At 42.7% G+C, this 13,836-nt stretch overlaps 1 long non-coding RNA gene across 1 annotated transcript in view; it reads left to right on the top strand.

Moving 5' to 3' along the window:
• The window catches only part of LOC148803175 (uncharacterized), a 47,013-nt gene that overhangs the window by 17,123 nt on the left and 16,054 nt on the right, over positions 1–13,836 (top strand). The gene's annotated exons all lie outside the window — the stretch shown is intronic.

The following is a 13,836-nucleotide window of genomic DNA, read 5'->3' as shown; positions in this document are numbered from 1 at the left end:
GCCCAACACTTTCCCTAAGTGGTCCCTAGACCAAGCCACCTTGTAACACCCAGGGACTGTGGGCAGATGCAAGATTAGCCCATCAGGTATTATCCTCAATGGTCTTACACTTAACCTCTCAGCCCATAATGATCATACACTGCCCGACAAGAGGGGACCTCTCCCTCGGCTGCAAGGAACAGTGTTGCAGTCTCTACTTATATGGATCCCAGGAATTAAAACCTTCTTGCAAACATTTTAGAAACCATAATATATATACTTTTATATCTCATATAAAATATACTTTGCAAAACAAATCTCAATGGTTGAAATCGGCTGCCGGTAGTCTTGGTTTCCATCAGTGAGAGTGCATCCCCGATCATTACCTTTGTCCGACAAAGGGGCTGATCCTGTCACTATGATCACCTACTCAGATGAATTCTCAGACTGTCCCAACATACCCAGGTTTTGACCCCCGCTAAGGATCTCACTGATTGGTACATCAAAGACAGCCCAATCCGACACCTAGTGCAGTATCATAATCGAGTATAGGGGTCGGGTGTAACTTTCCAGTTTTGCCCATCAATCTCCAAGGTCTAGGGCAATACTGGAAATCTGGTTCAGTTCAAAGATTCAATTAATCCTACACTGTATGTGCTTAGGGTCTCACCCTGGCAGCTAAGACAGGCCACCCCAACCGACTTGGTGGCACCACAATGTCAACCTTATCAGGATAGGTCTCCCCAGACCAACCCACTGGCTGTGAACATTCTAAACTAACACGAGTCTCATTAAATGTCCAGTTTAAGGGTATTACACAGAAACATACCAAGGGAACATGAATCAAATATGCACTTTTATTCATTTACAATAAACTCATAAAGTACATCATTCTGATTGAAGCTAAGGGCATACAAAACTGTCTAACAACTCCCACTTGCACTTAGGTCCAATCAGGTACTAGCCAGTGTCCCATGCTTTCCACGTGTTTCTCAAACACTTTCTGTGAAAGTGGCTTCGTCAATGGGTCTACTACATTTTCCGCTGACGCTACCTTCTGAATCAGGACGTCCTCTCTACCAACAATCTCCCGCAGTACATGGTACTTCCTCTCGATGTGCTTCGACTTTGAGTGGGCTCATGGCTCCTTAGCCTGAGCAATGGCTCCATTGTTGTCACACAACAATGGGATGGGTGATGTGCTGGATGGAACTACTTCCAACTCGTGAATGAATTTCTTCATCCAGACGGCTTCTTTGGCAGCCTCACTTGCGGCAATGTACTCGGCCTCGGTCGTGGAGTCTGTAGTGGACCCCTGTTTGCTGCTTTTCCAGCAAACAGCACACGATCCTATCATGAAAACATATCCGGATGTAGACTTTCTATCATCTGGATCCGACTGGAAATCGGCATCTGTATACCCTTGGATCTGTAGTGATCTACCGTCGAGTACTAGACAAAACTATTTTTTCCTTCGAAGGTACTTAAGTATGTTTTTCATAGCAGTCCAGTGCTCCTGCCTTGGGTTGGCCTGAAATCTGCTTACTACAGTCACTGCTTGAGCAATGTCAGGACGAGTTCACAGCATGGCATACATGAGTCCATCTTCCACTTGTAAATCCATTTGCAACCCCATCTCTGCTCTCATGGCCTCCACCCACTTCTGGGAGTCTATGTCCAACATAGCTTCCACGTAAGTCACGGGGTCCTCCTCACTAGTCATGGTTTCCACCAGGTAACTATCCTGGTCACAACCATAACAGACTGGTGGCCTGGATACCCAAGTGGATCTTCTAGGTTGGTCACTACCTAGAACTTGTGGGACATCTCCCACTGCTCCTGAGCTCTCCTCATCAAGAACAATTTCCTAACGATGGGTGTCCAAGATGTAATCGGTTTCCAAGAATTGCACATTTCGACTACAGAACACTTTCTGCTCACTTGGGTCATAGAATAGATAACCTACAGAGCCATTTGGGTAGCCTACAAATAGGCAACGGCTGGTCTTGGATTCCAACTTGTCTGCACTCGTTCTTTTAACGTGTGCTGGACAACCCCAAATCTTCAAGTGTTTGACACTTCGTTTCTTTCCAGTCCAAAGTTCATATGGAGTATTCGAAACCGATTTGGTTGGAACCCGATTCAGCACGTAAATCGCAGTCTCTAATGCGTAACCCCAAAAGGATGTGGGTAACTCTGAGTGTATGAGAAGCAACCGGACCATATCCAAGAAGGTCCTATTCCTCATCTCTGAAACACCGTTAAGTTGTGGTGTAGCTGGAGGAGCTAACTGGGATACTATCCTATTGTCCTTTAAGTAGTCCCTGAATTCGTCAGACGTGTCTCATTAGGTACACGTAACCATATCATGAAAAATCATCTATGAAGGTGATGAAATACACGTGTTGGTTCCATGTCCTAACACTCAGGGGACCACATACATCAGTATGTATTAGGTCAAGTGTGCCTGTACATCTTTCAGGCTTACCGTTAAATGGCCGTTTCATCATCTTGCCTTGTAGGCAATGCTCACAGGTGGGAAGATCTTCAGTTAGAAAATCCAAAGGACCATCCTTTACCAACCTTGTGATTCGGTCATCACCGATGTGGCCAAGTCGGTAATGCCACAGACACGTGGGATTAACTGAATCACGGGCTCTCTTCCTGGGGATTTCAGCCGATGTAGTTTCGGTTATGTTTGTTTCTAGAGAAGGATGTAGAACATAGAGACCGTTCTCCAGTTCCCCGTATGCGATGAATCTGTTGTTTCTTTTAATAGTAATCGTATTACTAAAGAAGACAGAATAACCATCTCCACACAGTTTTGAAACAGAAATCAAATTTCTCCTTAAATTTTGTACATAAAGACAATCTTTCAGTACAATCGTTCCTTCTCTAAAAAATAACTCCACGGTTCCTATGGCCGCGGCTGCAACAGTTGCATTAGTCCCCAAGTAGAGTGTGACTTCTCCTTCACTCAGCCTTCTGCTTACCTTGAACCCCTGCAGTGAGTTACACGCATGAGTTGAAGCCCCGGAGTCAATACACCAGGACGCAGAAGCTACCAATAAATTGGTTTCTATAACACAAGTTTCGAAATTACCTTTCTCGGATTCCAGGTAGGCAGGACAGTTCCTTTTCTAGTGGCTGGTCTTCTTGCAAAAATGACAGGCATCTAATGCCTTGTCCTTCCTCTCTTTCTTGGGTTTGGCAGCCTTCTTCTGGGGCTTTCTCTTTGCCTTCCTTTTTTTGCCTGATTTGCTAGTTTTAACAAGCATGGCAATGGGCTCATCCTTTTTAATCTATTCTTCGGCCCTCTGCAACATATTGCTAAGTTCCTGCAAGCTGACGTTCAGCTTGTTCATGTTGTAGTTCATGATGAATGGATTAAAGGATGGAGGCAGAGAGTTGAGAATAGCATCGATCTTTGTTACCAGATCCAGCCCAGATCCAAGAGTCTCCAGTTTGTTGATATAGCCCATCATCCAAAGACAATGGTCATGAACATGTTGACCCTTGGACATCTGCGCGGTCATGAACTGTTTCAAGACTTTTTGCCGAGTAGAATGGTTCTGCTCTTCGTACATTGTCTTCATTGTCTAAAGAGGCAATGATATAGCAGCGGGCAAGGGAGTTTTTCTCCTCCCATTCTTGGTATTCTTTTCTCCGAGCCTCGGAAGCCCTATCTCCCGGACGATTCGGGGCAGGATTCTTGGCTACCTTATCCAACTTTTCAGAGGTTAAAACCAACACAAGGTTCCTGTACCAGTCGGCATAGTTTAGGCCCTTCAACTTGTTGTCATCAAGCAATTTTGCAAATGATCAGTTTGCCATTTTCTGATAAAAGAGCTAACATCAGTCCACAACCTAATTTGATTCATGTTCATTTCATAGATATGGATTTTAATCTACGTTCCATTTCCATTTATTCATCTCTGAGATTTCCCCCCTTTCTCAGTGACGGAGACTACGGGTCGTCTCTGGAAATGTGGAAAATCACATAGGGTGCATGGAGCCAACTGTTTCAGTTGCATAACCCCACTACCTTTCTGTGAAGGATCATATCCACTCGTCATATGAGTTTTCCCTTTGGCCTCTGTCAAACAAGGTTCAGAGCCATTTTCAGGTAAAACTTTCTGTCCAATGAGTGCTTACCCATCATATTCGTGAACGCCAAGGTACCGTGAGAGAGTTCCCATTTTCTGGTGAAGCCCCTCCCACATCGGTCTATGACGCCCCTATCATCTTATGAAACACTCAGACAAGCCCAACAACAAATGGATAGCCCATTTTCTGGTGCGTTTCCTCATTACTGAAGGACCCATCCTCATGCTAATGATGGAAGGCCTTTAGAGAGTTCATCATATGAATCTCCCTATCACATGCACTCATATTAGCTGGAGGGAACAGTTAATTACGCCCTAGTTTGATCTAGGTCAAACCAAAGTGGCTCCCACTGACTTTCATAAAGTCAGATTTCGGTGGGCCTAATTCGGCTAGGGTTCCGCACGTAACCTCTTGATGAGGTGTGGGGCCCAACACTAAGGGAGGTCATCCAATGACCAAAAGGGACACCATGGCAATGATGTGCATTCAGCCATGGTGTGCGCAAGAGCCACTGTCGATTGAGCATGGGCCAAGCACTTATGGCCCATGTACGTAGCACATCACACATCCATACATCACATCCAGGGATAAATTGATCCAATCAATTAATCATCTGTAAGGCCCATTTGAAGACCATTTTAAATCCATAATATTAACCATTAATATTATCTAGGTATATGGGCCGAATGGTTCAGCCCATACAACTTTATGTGTTAAGTGGACTTTTAGCAGTTTTAACTATTTAAAATTGGGCCTTTATAGGTTGGGCCGAATTAACCATTAGTGGGAAAATTAGGGCTGACTTTCAGCCTTGATTAAACCCTAAATTCGGTCCAAACAGTTTGAACCAATCTTGGTTCGAATGGGTCTAGGGTTTGATCCTTAATTAAATCTTTAATTCAGTAAAATAATCTGAAATTAAATACTGATAAAAGAAAAGCAAGAATCAGTCAATCAAGGGCTGTTTGTACAATCCATCCTGCAAAACAGAGGTTAGATCACAGAATGCAGTTTCACAAACTGCAAATCGCAGATAGTGATTCTCTCATCTGCGAAATCTCCTTCTCTGCGAAATCTCCTTTTCTGCGCCGCCATCTTCGATCCAAAATAAAATAAATAGAAATCCTATTTCTATTAATAATTATATCAGATCGAATACCTAATACATTGAGTCTAGAAAATAAAAAAAAAAATTATTTACAGACCAAATGTAATGAATAAATCAAGAAACTGCAAATCTTGCAGGTTCCCTGCGCAAACCAAGAATTCGTTCTCCTCTTGTATGAACAGCCCATAAATCAAGAAAATCATAAAGAACAGTTCTAAATAATAATCAGATTTATATAAAATTAATTTCAGATTATTCGCCCATTTATTTTGTGAACAAATTTCCCAAAACCCTTATCTGCGCAAATCGGGTAGAACACCTTCTACCCATTTGCGCAGGTTCAGATCTAAAACAAATTGGTTCAAGATTTGAACCTGGCTCCGATACCACTGAAGGGATAAGAGATCCATCATATGGACGCCCAGATCTTGCGGAATAAGGGGGCGAATTTCAAAAATTTTTCTCTCCCTTCAACTGGGAATCGCATTCCCTATTTTAGAAAAACATATTTTTCAATGATCAATCTTGAACCATGAACCAAACCAGATCTGAACCAAAAGGAGTAGGAGGGAGGATGTACCTGATACAGAGAAACAATATCTCCCAATGGAGGAGTTCACGCCCAAGGAAGGATCCAAAATCTGCTCCCACTGAAGATGGCGCAATGCAGGATGGAGCAGAATCAGCAATGTTCTTCCAAAAGAACTTGACCCTTCGCAAGAATCAACTGGATGGCTTGTGAGTACATCTCCAATCAATCTTTTTCCCAAAAGATTGGTATCAAGATCAGATCATGATTTCTCCCAAGAACTGGAGATCGAACTGAAGGTAATGGCGGCGGCAGTAAGGAGGCGGCAAGAGAGTATTCGTAGGGTACAGGATTCTCTGTTCTTGTGATTTCAGCACTCAAGAGGATTTTTGATTATGTCTCTTCTAAAGGCTACCGCCACCTCCTTCTTTGTTAACCTAAAAGATCAGCTCCTAATCCAATTAGGAGTTGCTTATCCAAATCAAATTTGGATCAGCCCTATCTTTAGGTGATAAGGATAAACCCTTATCTTATCTGCAGATTAGATTAGCTTTCTCCTAATCTTATTAGGAGGTTTCTAAATCTGAATCACATTCAAATCTGGACTCTCTGAGTGAATAGGGTCAAGACCCTATCCTATCTGCTAATCCATCTCAGAATTCGCCCCATGATTAACTAATCAAATAGCCCAGTTCGAAATGGGCTTTAGGCCCATTAAGCTTATGTACTCACTTAACCTCCCTAACTGCTGCCCAGTTGGGCTTCCTTGTATGGCGTGGGACCCAAACATTGATCTACACATCAGCCACATGAATTTTGCCTAGCCTTTGTTACAAGGCCTGGCCGAATACACTATTATGGACAGTGAACCCCCTGAAACCCATCTTAGGGCTCTATGGACCCAACACTTACCCTAAGTGGTCCCTGGGCCAAGCCACCTTGTAACACCCAGGGACTGTGGGTAGATTCAAGATTAGCCCATCAGGTATTATCGTCAATGGTCTTACACTTAACCTCTCAGCCCATAATGATCATACACTGCCCGACAAGAGAGGACCTCTCCCTCGGTTGCAAGGAACAGTGTTGCAGTCTCTACTTATATGGATCCCGGGAATTAAAACCTTCTTGCAAACATTTTAGAAACCATAATATATATACTTTTATATCTCATATAAAATATACTTTGCAAAACAAATGTCAACGGTTGAAATCGGTAGCCGGCAGTCTTGGTTTCCATCAGTGAGAGTGCATCCCCGATCATTACCTTAAAGGGGCTGATCCTGTCACTATGATCACCCACTCAGATGAATTCTCAGACTGTCTTAGCATACCCAGGTTTTGACCCCCACTAAGGATCTCACTGATTGGTACATCAAAGACAGCCCAATCTGACACCTAGTGCAGTATCATAATCGAGTCTAGGGGTCGGGTGTAACTTTCCAGTTTTGCCCATCAATCTCCAAGGTCCAGGGCAATACTGGAAGTCTGGTCCAGTTCAAAGATTTAATTAATCCTACACTGTATGTGCCAAGGGTTTCACCCTGGTAGCTGAGACAGGCCACCCCAACCGACTTGGTGGCACCACAGTGTCAACCTTATCAGGATAGGTCTCCCCAGACTGACCCACTGGCTGTGAACATTCTAAACTAACATGAGTCTCATTAAGTGTCCAGTTTAAGGGTATTACACAGAAACATACCAAGGGAACATGAATCAAATATGCACTTTTATTCATTAATAGTAAACTCATAAAGTACATCATTCTGATTGAAGCTAAGGGCATACAAAACTGTCTAACAGCAGAAATCCGCAAGTAGAGCGTCACTTCACCTTCATTCAGCCATCTACTTACCTTGAACCCCTGCAGTGAGTTACACGCATGATTTGAAGCCCTGGAGTCAATACACCAGGACGCAGAAGCCACCAATAAATTGGTTTTTATGACACAAGATTCGAAATTACCTTTCCTGGATAAAAGGTATTGAGGACAGTTCCTCTTCTAGTGGCCGGTCTATTTGCAAAAGTGACACGCATCCGATGCCCTGTCTTTCTTCTACTTCTCGGGTTCGGCAACTTTCTTCTAAGGCTTCTTTGCCTTCCTCTTTTTCTTGCCCGATTTGCTAGCTTCAGCAAGCATAGCCACAGACTCATCCTTTTTAATCACATCCTCGGCCCTCTGCAACATATTGTTGAGTTCCTGGACGCTACCATTCAGCTTGTTCATATTGTAATTCATTATGAATAGATTAAAGGAAGGAGGCAAAGAATTAAGGATGGCATCCACTTGCATGCCAAGATCTAGCCCTGATCCAAGGGCTTCAAGCTCATTGATATAACCCATCATCCGAAGACAATGGTTGTGAACCTGTTGCCCCTTGAACATCTACGCGGTCATGAACTGTTTCAAGACCCTCTACCGAGTAGAACGATTCTGCTCTTCGTACATTGTCTTTAAACTATCCAATATGTCCTTGGCTAGTTCGATCTGATCGAACTGCCTCTGTATCGGATTGTCTAGGGAGGCAATGACATAGCAGCAGGCTAGGGAGTTTTTATCCTCCCAATCTTTGAATTCCCTCCTTCTGGCCTCAGAAGCCCTGTCACTCGGACGCTCTGGGGCAAGATTTTTGACAACCTTATCCAATTTTTCAGATGTTAAGACCAACATGAGGTTACGGTACCAATCGGCATAGTTTGCGCCCTTAAGCTTGTTGTCGTCAAGAAGCTTTGCAAATTGTCCATTTGCCATTTTTTGGTAAAACAACAAACATTAGTCCACAACCTAATTTGATTCATATTCATTACATAAATATGGCTTTTAATTTATGTTCCATTTCCAATTGTTCATCTCTGAGATTTCCCTCCCATCTCAGTGACGAAGACAACGTCTTGTCTCTGGAAATGTGGGAAACCACATAGGGTGCATGGAGCCAACTGTTTCAGCTGCAAAACCCCACCACCTTTCTGTGAAGGATCATATCCACTCATCATATGAGTTTTCCCTTTGGCCTCTGTTAGACAAGGTTCAGAGCCATTTTCAGGTAAACCTTTCTGTCTAGTGAGTGCTCACCCATCATATTCGTGAATGCCAAGGCACCGTGAGAGAGTTCTCATTTTCTGGTGAAGACCCTCCCACATCTGTCTATGACGCCCCTATCATCTTATGAAACACTCAGACAAGCCCAATAGCAAATGGATATCATCTTACTGAAGGACATATCCTCATGCTAATGATGGAAGGCCTTCAGAGAGTTCATCATATGAATCTCCCTATCACATGCATTCATATTTGCTGGAGGCAATGAAAAATTATGCCCTAACTTGATTTAGGTCAAACCAAAGTGGCTCCCACTAACTTTCATAAAGCCAGATTTCAGTGGGCCCAAATCGGCTAGGGTTCCGTACGTATCCTCTTCAGGAGGTGTGGGGCCCACCACTGAGGGAGGTCATCCAATGACCAGTAGGGACACCATGGCAATGATGTGCATTCAGCCATGGTATGTGCAAGAGCCACTATCAAATCAGCATGGGCCAAGCACTTATGGCCCATGAACGTAGCACATCACACATCCATACATCACATTCAAGGAAGAATTGATCCAATCAATTAATATCTATAAAGCCCATTTTAAAGCCCATAATATTAACCATTAATATTATCTAGGTATATGGGCCGAAATTAGGGTTGATCAATTCGGTCCATATAGCTTTATCTACGAAGTGTGATTTTAGCAGTTTTAACAATTTAAAACTGGGCCTTTACAGGTTGGGCCGAATTAAACATTCAATTAATTATCAATCCTTAGGCCCATTAGTGGGAGAAATAGGGCTAACATTCATCCTTGATCGAACCCTAGATTTGGTCCAACCAGTTTGGACCAATCTGGTTCGAATGGGTCTAGGGTTTGATCTTTATTAAAGATTTAATTCAAGAAATTAATTTGAAATCAAATACTGATAAAATAAAAACAAGAATCAGTCAGATAGGGCTGTTCGCACAATCCATCCTGCAAAACAGAGGTTAGATCACAGTTTGCAGTTTAATAAACTGCAAATCACAAATAGCGATTCTCCCATCTGTGAAATCTCCTTCCTTGTGCCGCCATCTTCGATCCAAAAAAAATAAATAGAAAACCTAATTTCTATTAATATTACATCAGATCGAATGCCTATACATTCAGTCTAAAAAAAAATTATTTTGCAGACCAAATGTAATAAAATAATAAAGAACTACAAAATTGCAGGTTCCCTATGCCAATCAAGATTTCGATCTCCATGTGTACGAACAGCCCACATATCAAGAAAATTATAAAGAACAATTCTAAATAATATTCACATAAAATTTAATTTCAGATTAATCACCCATTATCTGGAAACAAATTTTCCAGAGAAACCTTATATCTGCGCAAATCGGGTAGAACACCTTCTGCCTATTTGCACAAGTTCAAATTTGATCCAATTTGGTTCAAGATTCGAACCTGGTTCTGATACCACTGAAGGGATGAGATATCCATCGTATGGACGCCCGAATCTTGCAGAATAGAAAGGGCGAATATCAAAAATTTCTCTCCATCCTACTGGGAATCGTATTCCCTATTTTAGAAAAATCATATTTTTCAATGATCAATCTTGAACCAAGAACCGAACCAGATCGGAACAAAAGTAGTAGGAGAGGGATATACCTGATATGGAGAAACAATATCTCCCAATGGAGGTGTTCACACCCATGGAAGGAACCAAAGACTGCTCCCACTGAAGATGGCGTAGTGCAGGATGGAGCAGAATCAGCAGCGTTCTTCAAAAGAACCAGATCCTTCGCAAGAATCAGCTGGACGGCATGTGAGCACTACTTCCAATCAGCCCTTTCACAAAGGACTGATATCAAGATCCAATCTTGATCACTCCCACTGAGAATAGGAGATCGAATTGGCAGATATGGCGGCAGTAGGAAGGAGGCGGCAAGAAAGAATTTTCGTAGAGGTGCTGAATTCTTTCTTTTGTGATTTCAGCTCTAAAGAGGATGTGAATATGAATCTCATCTAAAGGCTGCCACCCCCTCATCCTTTTATAAGCTTAAAGGGATCAGTTCCTAATCCCATTAGGAGTTGCTGATCCAAATCATATTTGGATCAGAATTCCGTTTAAGTGATAAGGGTAAACCCTTATCTTATTTGCAGATTAGATCAGCCCCCTCCTAATCCTATTAGGAGGTTTCCAGATCTGAATCACATTCAGATCTGGACTCTCTGAGTGGATAGGGTTAACACTCAATCCTATCTACTAATTTAATCTCAGAATTCACCCCTCATTTAACTGATCAAATCAACCCAATTCGAAATGGGCTTTAGGCTCAATAAGGTTATGTGCTCACTTAGCCTTCCAAACTGCTGCCCAGTTGGGCTTCCTTGTATGGCGTGGGACCCAAACACTGATCTACACATCAGCCACATGCATTGATCCCAGCCTTTGTTACAAGACCTGGTCGAATACACTGTTATGGATAGTGCACCCCCTGAAACCCATCACATGGGCTCTATGGGCCCAACACTTACCCTAAGTGGTCCCTTGGCCAAGCCACCTTGTAACACCTAGGGAGTGTGGGCAGATGCAAGATTAGCCCATCAGGTATTACCCTCAATGGCCTTACACTTAACTTCTTAGCCCATAATGATCAAACACCACCCGACAAGAGAGGACCTCTCCCTCGGCTGCAAGGAACAATGCTGCACTCTCTACTCACATGGATCCTGGGAATTAAAACATTTTTGCAAACGTTTGGAAACCATAATATATATACTTTTATATCTCATATAAAATATATTTTGCAAAACAAATCTCAATGATTGAAATCGGCTTCCGGTAGTCTTGGTTTCAATCAGAGAAAGTGCATCCCCGATCATTACCTTTGTCCAACAAAGGGGCTGATCCTATCACTATGATCAGCCACTCAGATGAATTCTCAGACTGTCCCAACATACCCAGGTTTTGACCCCCACTAAGGATCTCACTGATTGGCATATCAAGGACAGCCCAATCTGACACCTAGTGCACTATCATAATCGAGTCTAGGGGTCAAGTGTAACTTTCCAGTTTTGCCCATTAATCTCCAAGGTCCAGGGCAATACTGGAAATCTGGTCCGGTTCAAAGATTCAATTAATTCTACACTGCATGTACCTTGGGTCTCACCCTGGTGGGTGAGACAGGCCACCCCAACATTTGGCAGCACACCAGTGTCAGCCTTGGTAGGATAAATCTCCCCAGACTTATCCAACGACTGTGAACATTCTAAACTAACACGAGTCTCATAAGTGTCCAGTTTAAGGGTATTACATAGAAACACACCATAGGAATATGAATCAAATATGATAAACTCATAATGTACATCATTCTGGTTGGAGCTAAGAGCATACAACTGTCCAAGACTTGAAACCCTAAACCGGACCAGAATTCTAGTATTGCCCGGGACTTTGGAGATTGATGGGCAAAACTAGAATGTTACACCTAAACCCCTAGACTCGATTATGATATTGCACTAGGTGTCAGATTGGGCTACCTTTGATATGCCAATCAGTGAGATCCTTAGAGGGGGTTAAAACCTAGGTATGTTGGAACTATCCGAGAATTCATATGAGTGGGTGATCATAGTGACAGGATCAGCCACTTTGTCGAACAAAGGTAATGATTGGGGATGCACTCTCTCTCTGATGGAAACCAAAACTGTCGGCAGTTGATTTCAATCATTGAAATTTGTTTTGCAAAATATATTTATATAGAGATATACATATATATATTATGGTTTCAAAATGTTTGCAAAATATTTTAATTCCCAGGATCCATGTGAGTAGAGAGTGCAACACTGTTCCTTGCAGCCGAGGAGAGGTCCTCTCTTGTCGGGCAGTGTTTGATCATTATGGGCTAAGAGGTTAAGTGTAAGACCATTAAGGGTAATACCTGATGGGCTAATCTTGCATCTGCCCACAGTCCTTGGGTTTTTATAAGGTGGCTTGACCCAGGGACCACTTAGTGTATGTGTTGGGCCCATTAAGAGCCCATGGTGATGGGCTCAGGGGTTCACTATTTCCTACAGTGAATTCGGTCAGGCATTGTAACAAAGGTTGGCTGAACCCATGTGGTTGATGTGTAGATCAATGTTTGGGTCTCATGCCATAAAAGGATACCCAACTGGGCAATAGTTTGGAGGCTGAATGAGCACATGGACTTAATGGGCCTAAATCCCAAATCGAACTAGTTTAATTTGATTAATTAAAGAGGGGTGGTTCTGGGATTTAGATCAGTAGATTGGATAGGGAGGTATCCCTATCCACTTAGAGAGTCCAGATCCAAATAAATATTTGGATTAGGAAACTCCTAATAAGATTAGGAGGGTTGATCTTTATCTGTAGATACGATAAGGGTCTATCCTTCTCTCTTAAAGAGAGTTCAAATCCAAATGAGATTTGGATTAGGAATCTCCTAATAGGATTAGAAGGAGCTCTCTTTAAGGCTATAAATAGAGGAGGAGGGTGAACTCCAATTCACCCAATCTAATTACAGAAACAAGAGAGAAGATTGCCCCAGTAATACTGATGCCATCTTCTGCTCTTGCCTCCTTCTATTGCTGCCACCCTTGCCAGTTCGATCTTTACCTGTAAGAGCGACCAAGAAGCGTTCTTGATATCAGTTTTTAGTGAAAAACTGATTTGAAGTCGTGCTCACTCACCCTCCATCGAATTCTTGCTGAAGAACCACCTGCTGATTCTGCTCCACCCTACGCTGTGTCATCTTCAATGGGAGTAGTCTTTGGCATTTTCCTTGGGTGTGAATACCTTCGTTGAGAGTTACTGTTATTTCGTATCAAGTACATCTCTCTCCTACCTTTTGGTTTCAGATATGGTCCAGTTTAGGGCTCAAGATTGATCTTTGAAATAGCAGTTTTCTAAAATAGGGAATGTGATTCCCAGTTGGGAGAGAGAAATTTTTGAAATTTCACCCTACCTACCTGTAGGGTTCGGCTATCCATATGATGGATCTCTCATCCCTTCACAACCGCAGAGGGAAAGGGGCCGAGGATGTCCATCCCCCATTGCGTGAATGGCCATGGGCTGGTGATTG

This window comes from Nelumbo nucifera, chromosome 1, assembly GCF_055504915.1.
Source record: "Nelumbo nucifera cultivar China Antique chromosome 1, China Antique-T2T, whole genome shotgun sequence".
Taxonomy (NCBI): Eukaryota; Viridiplantae; Streptophyta; class Magnoliopsida; order Proteales; family Nelumbonaceae; genus Nelumbo; species Nelumbo nucifera.
The sequence above is the reverse complement of the archived record's forward strand: the minus strand, read 5'-3'. Positions and strand labels throughout refer to the sequence as shown.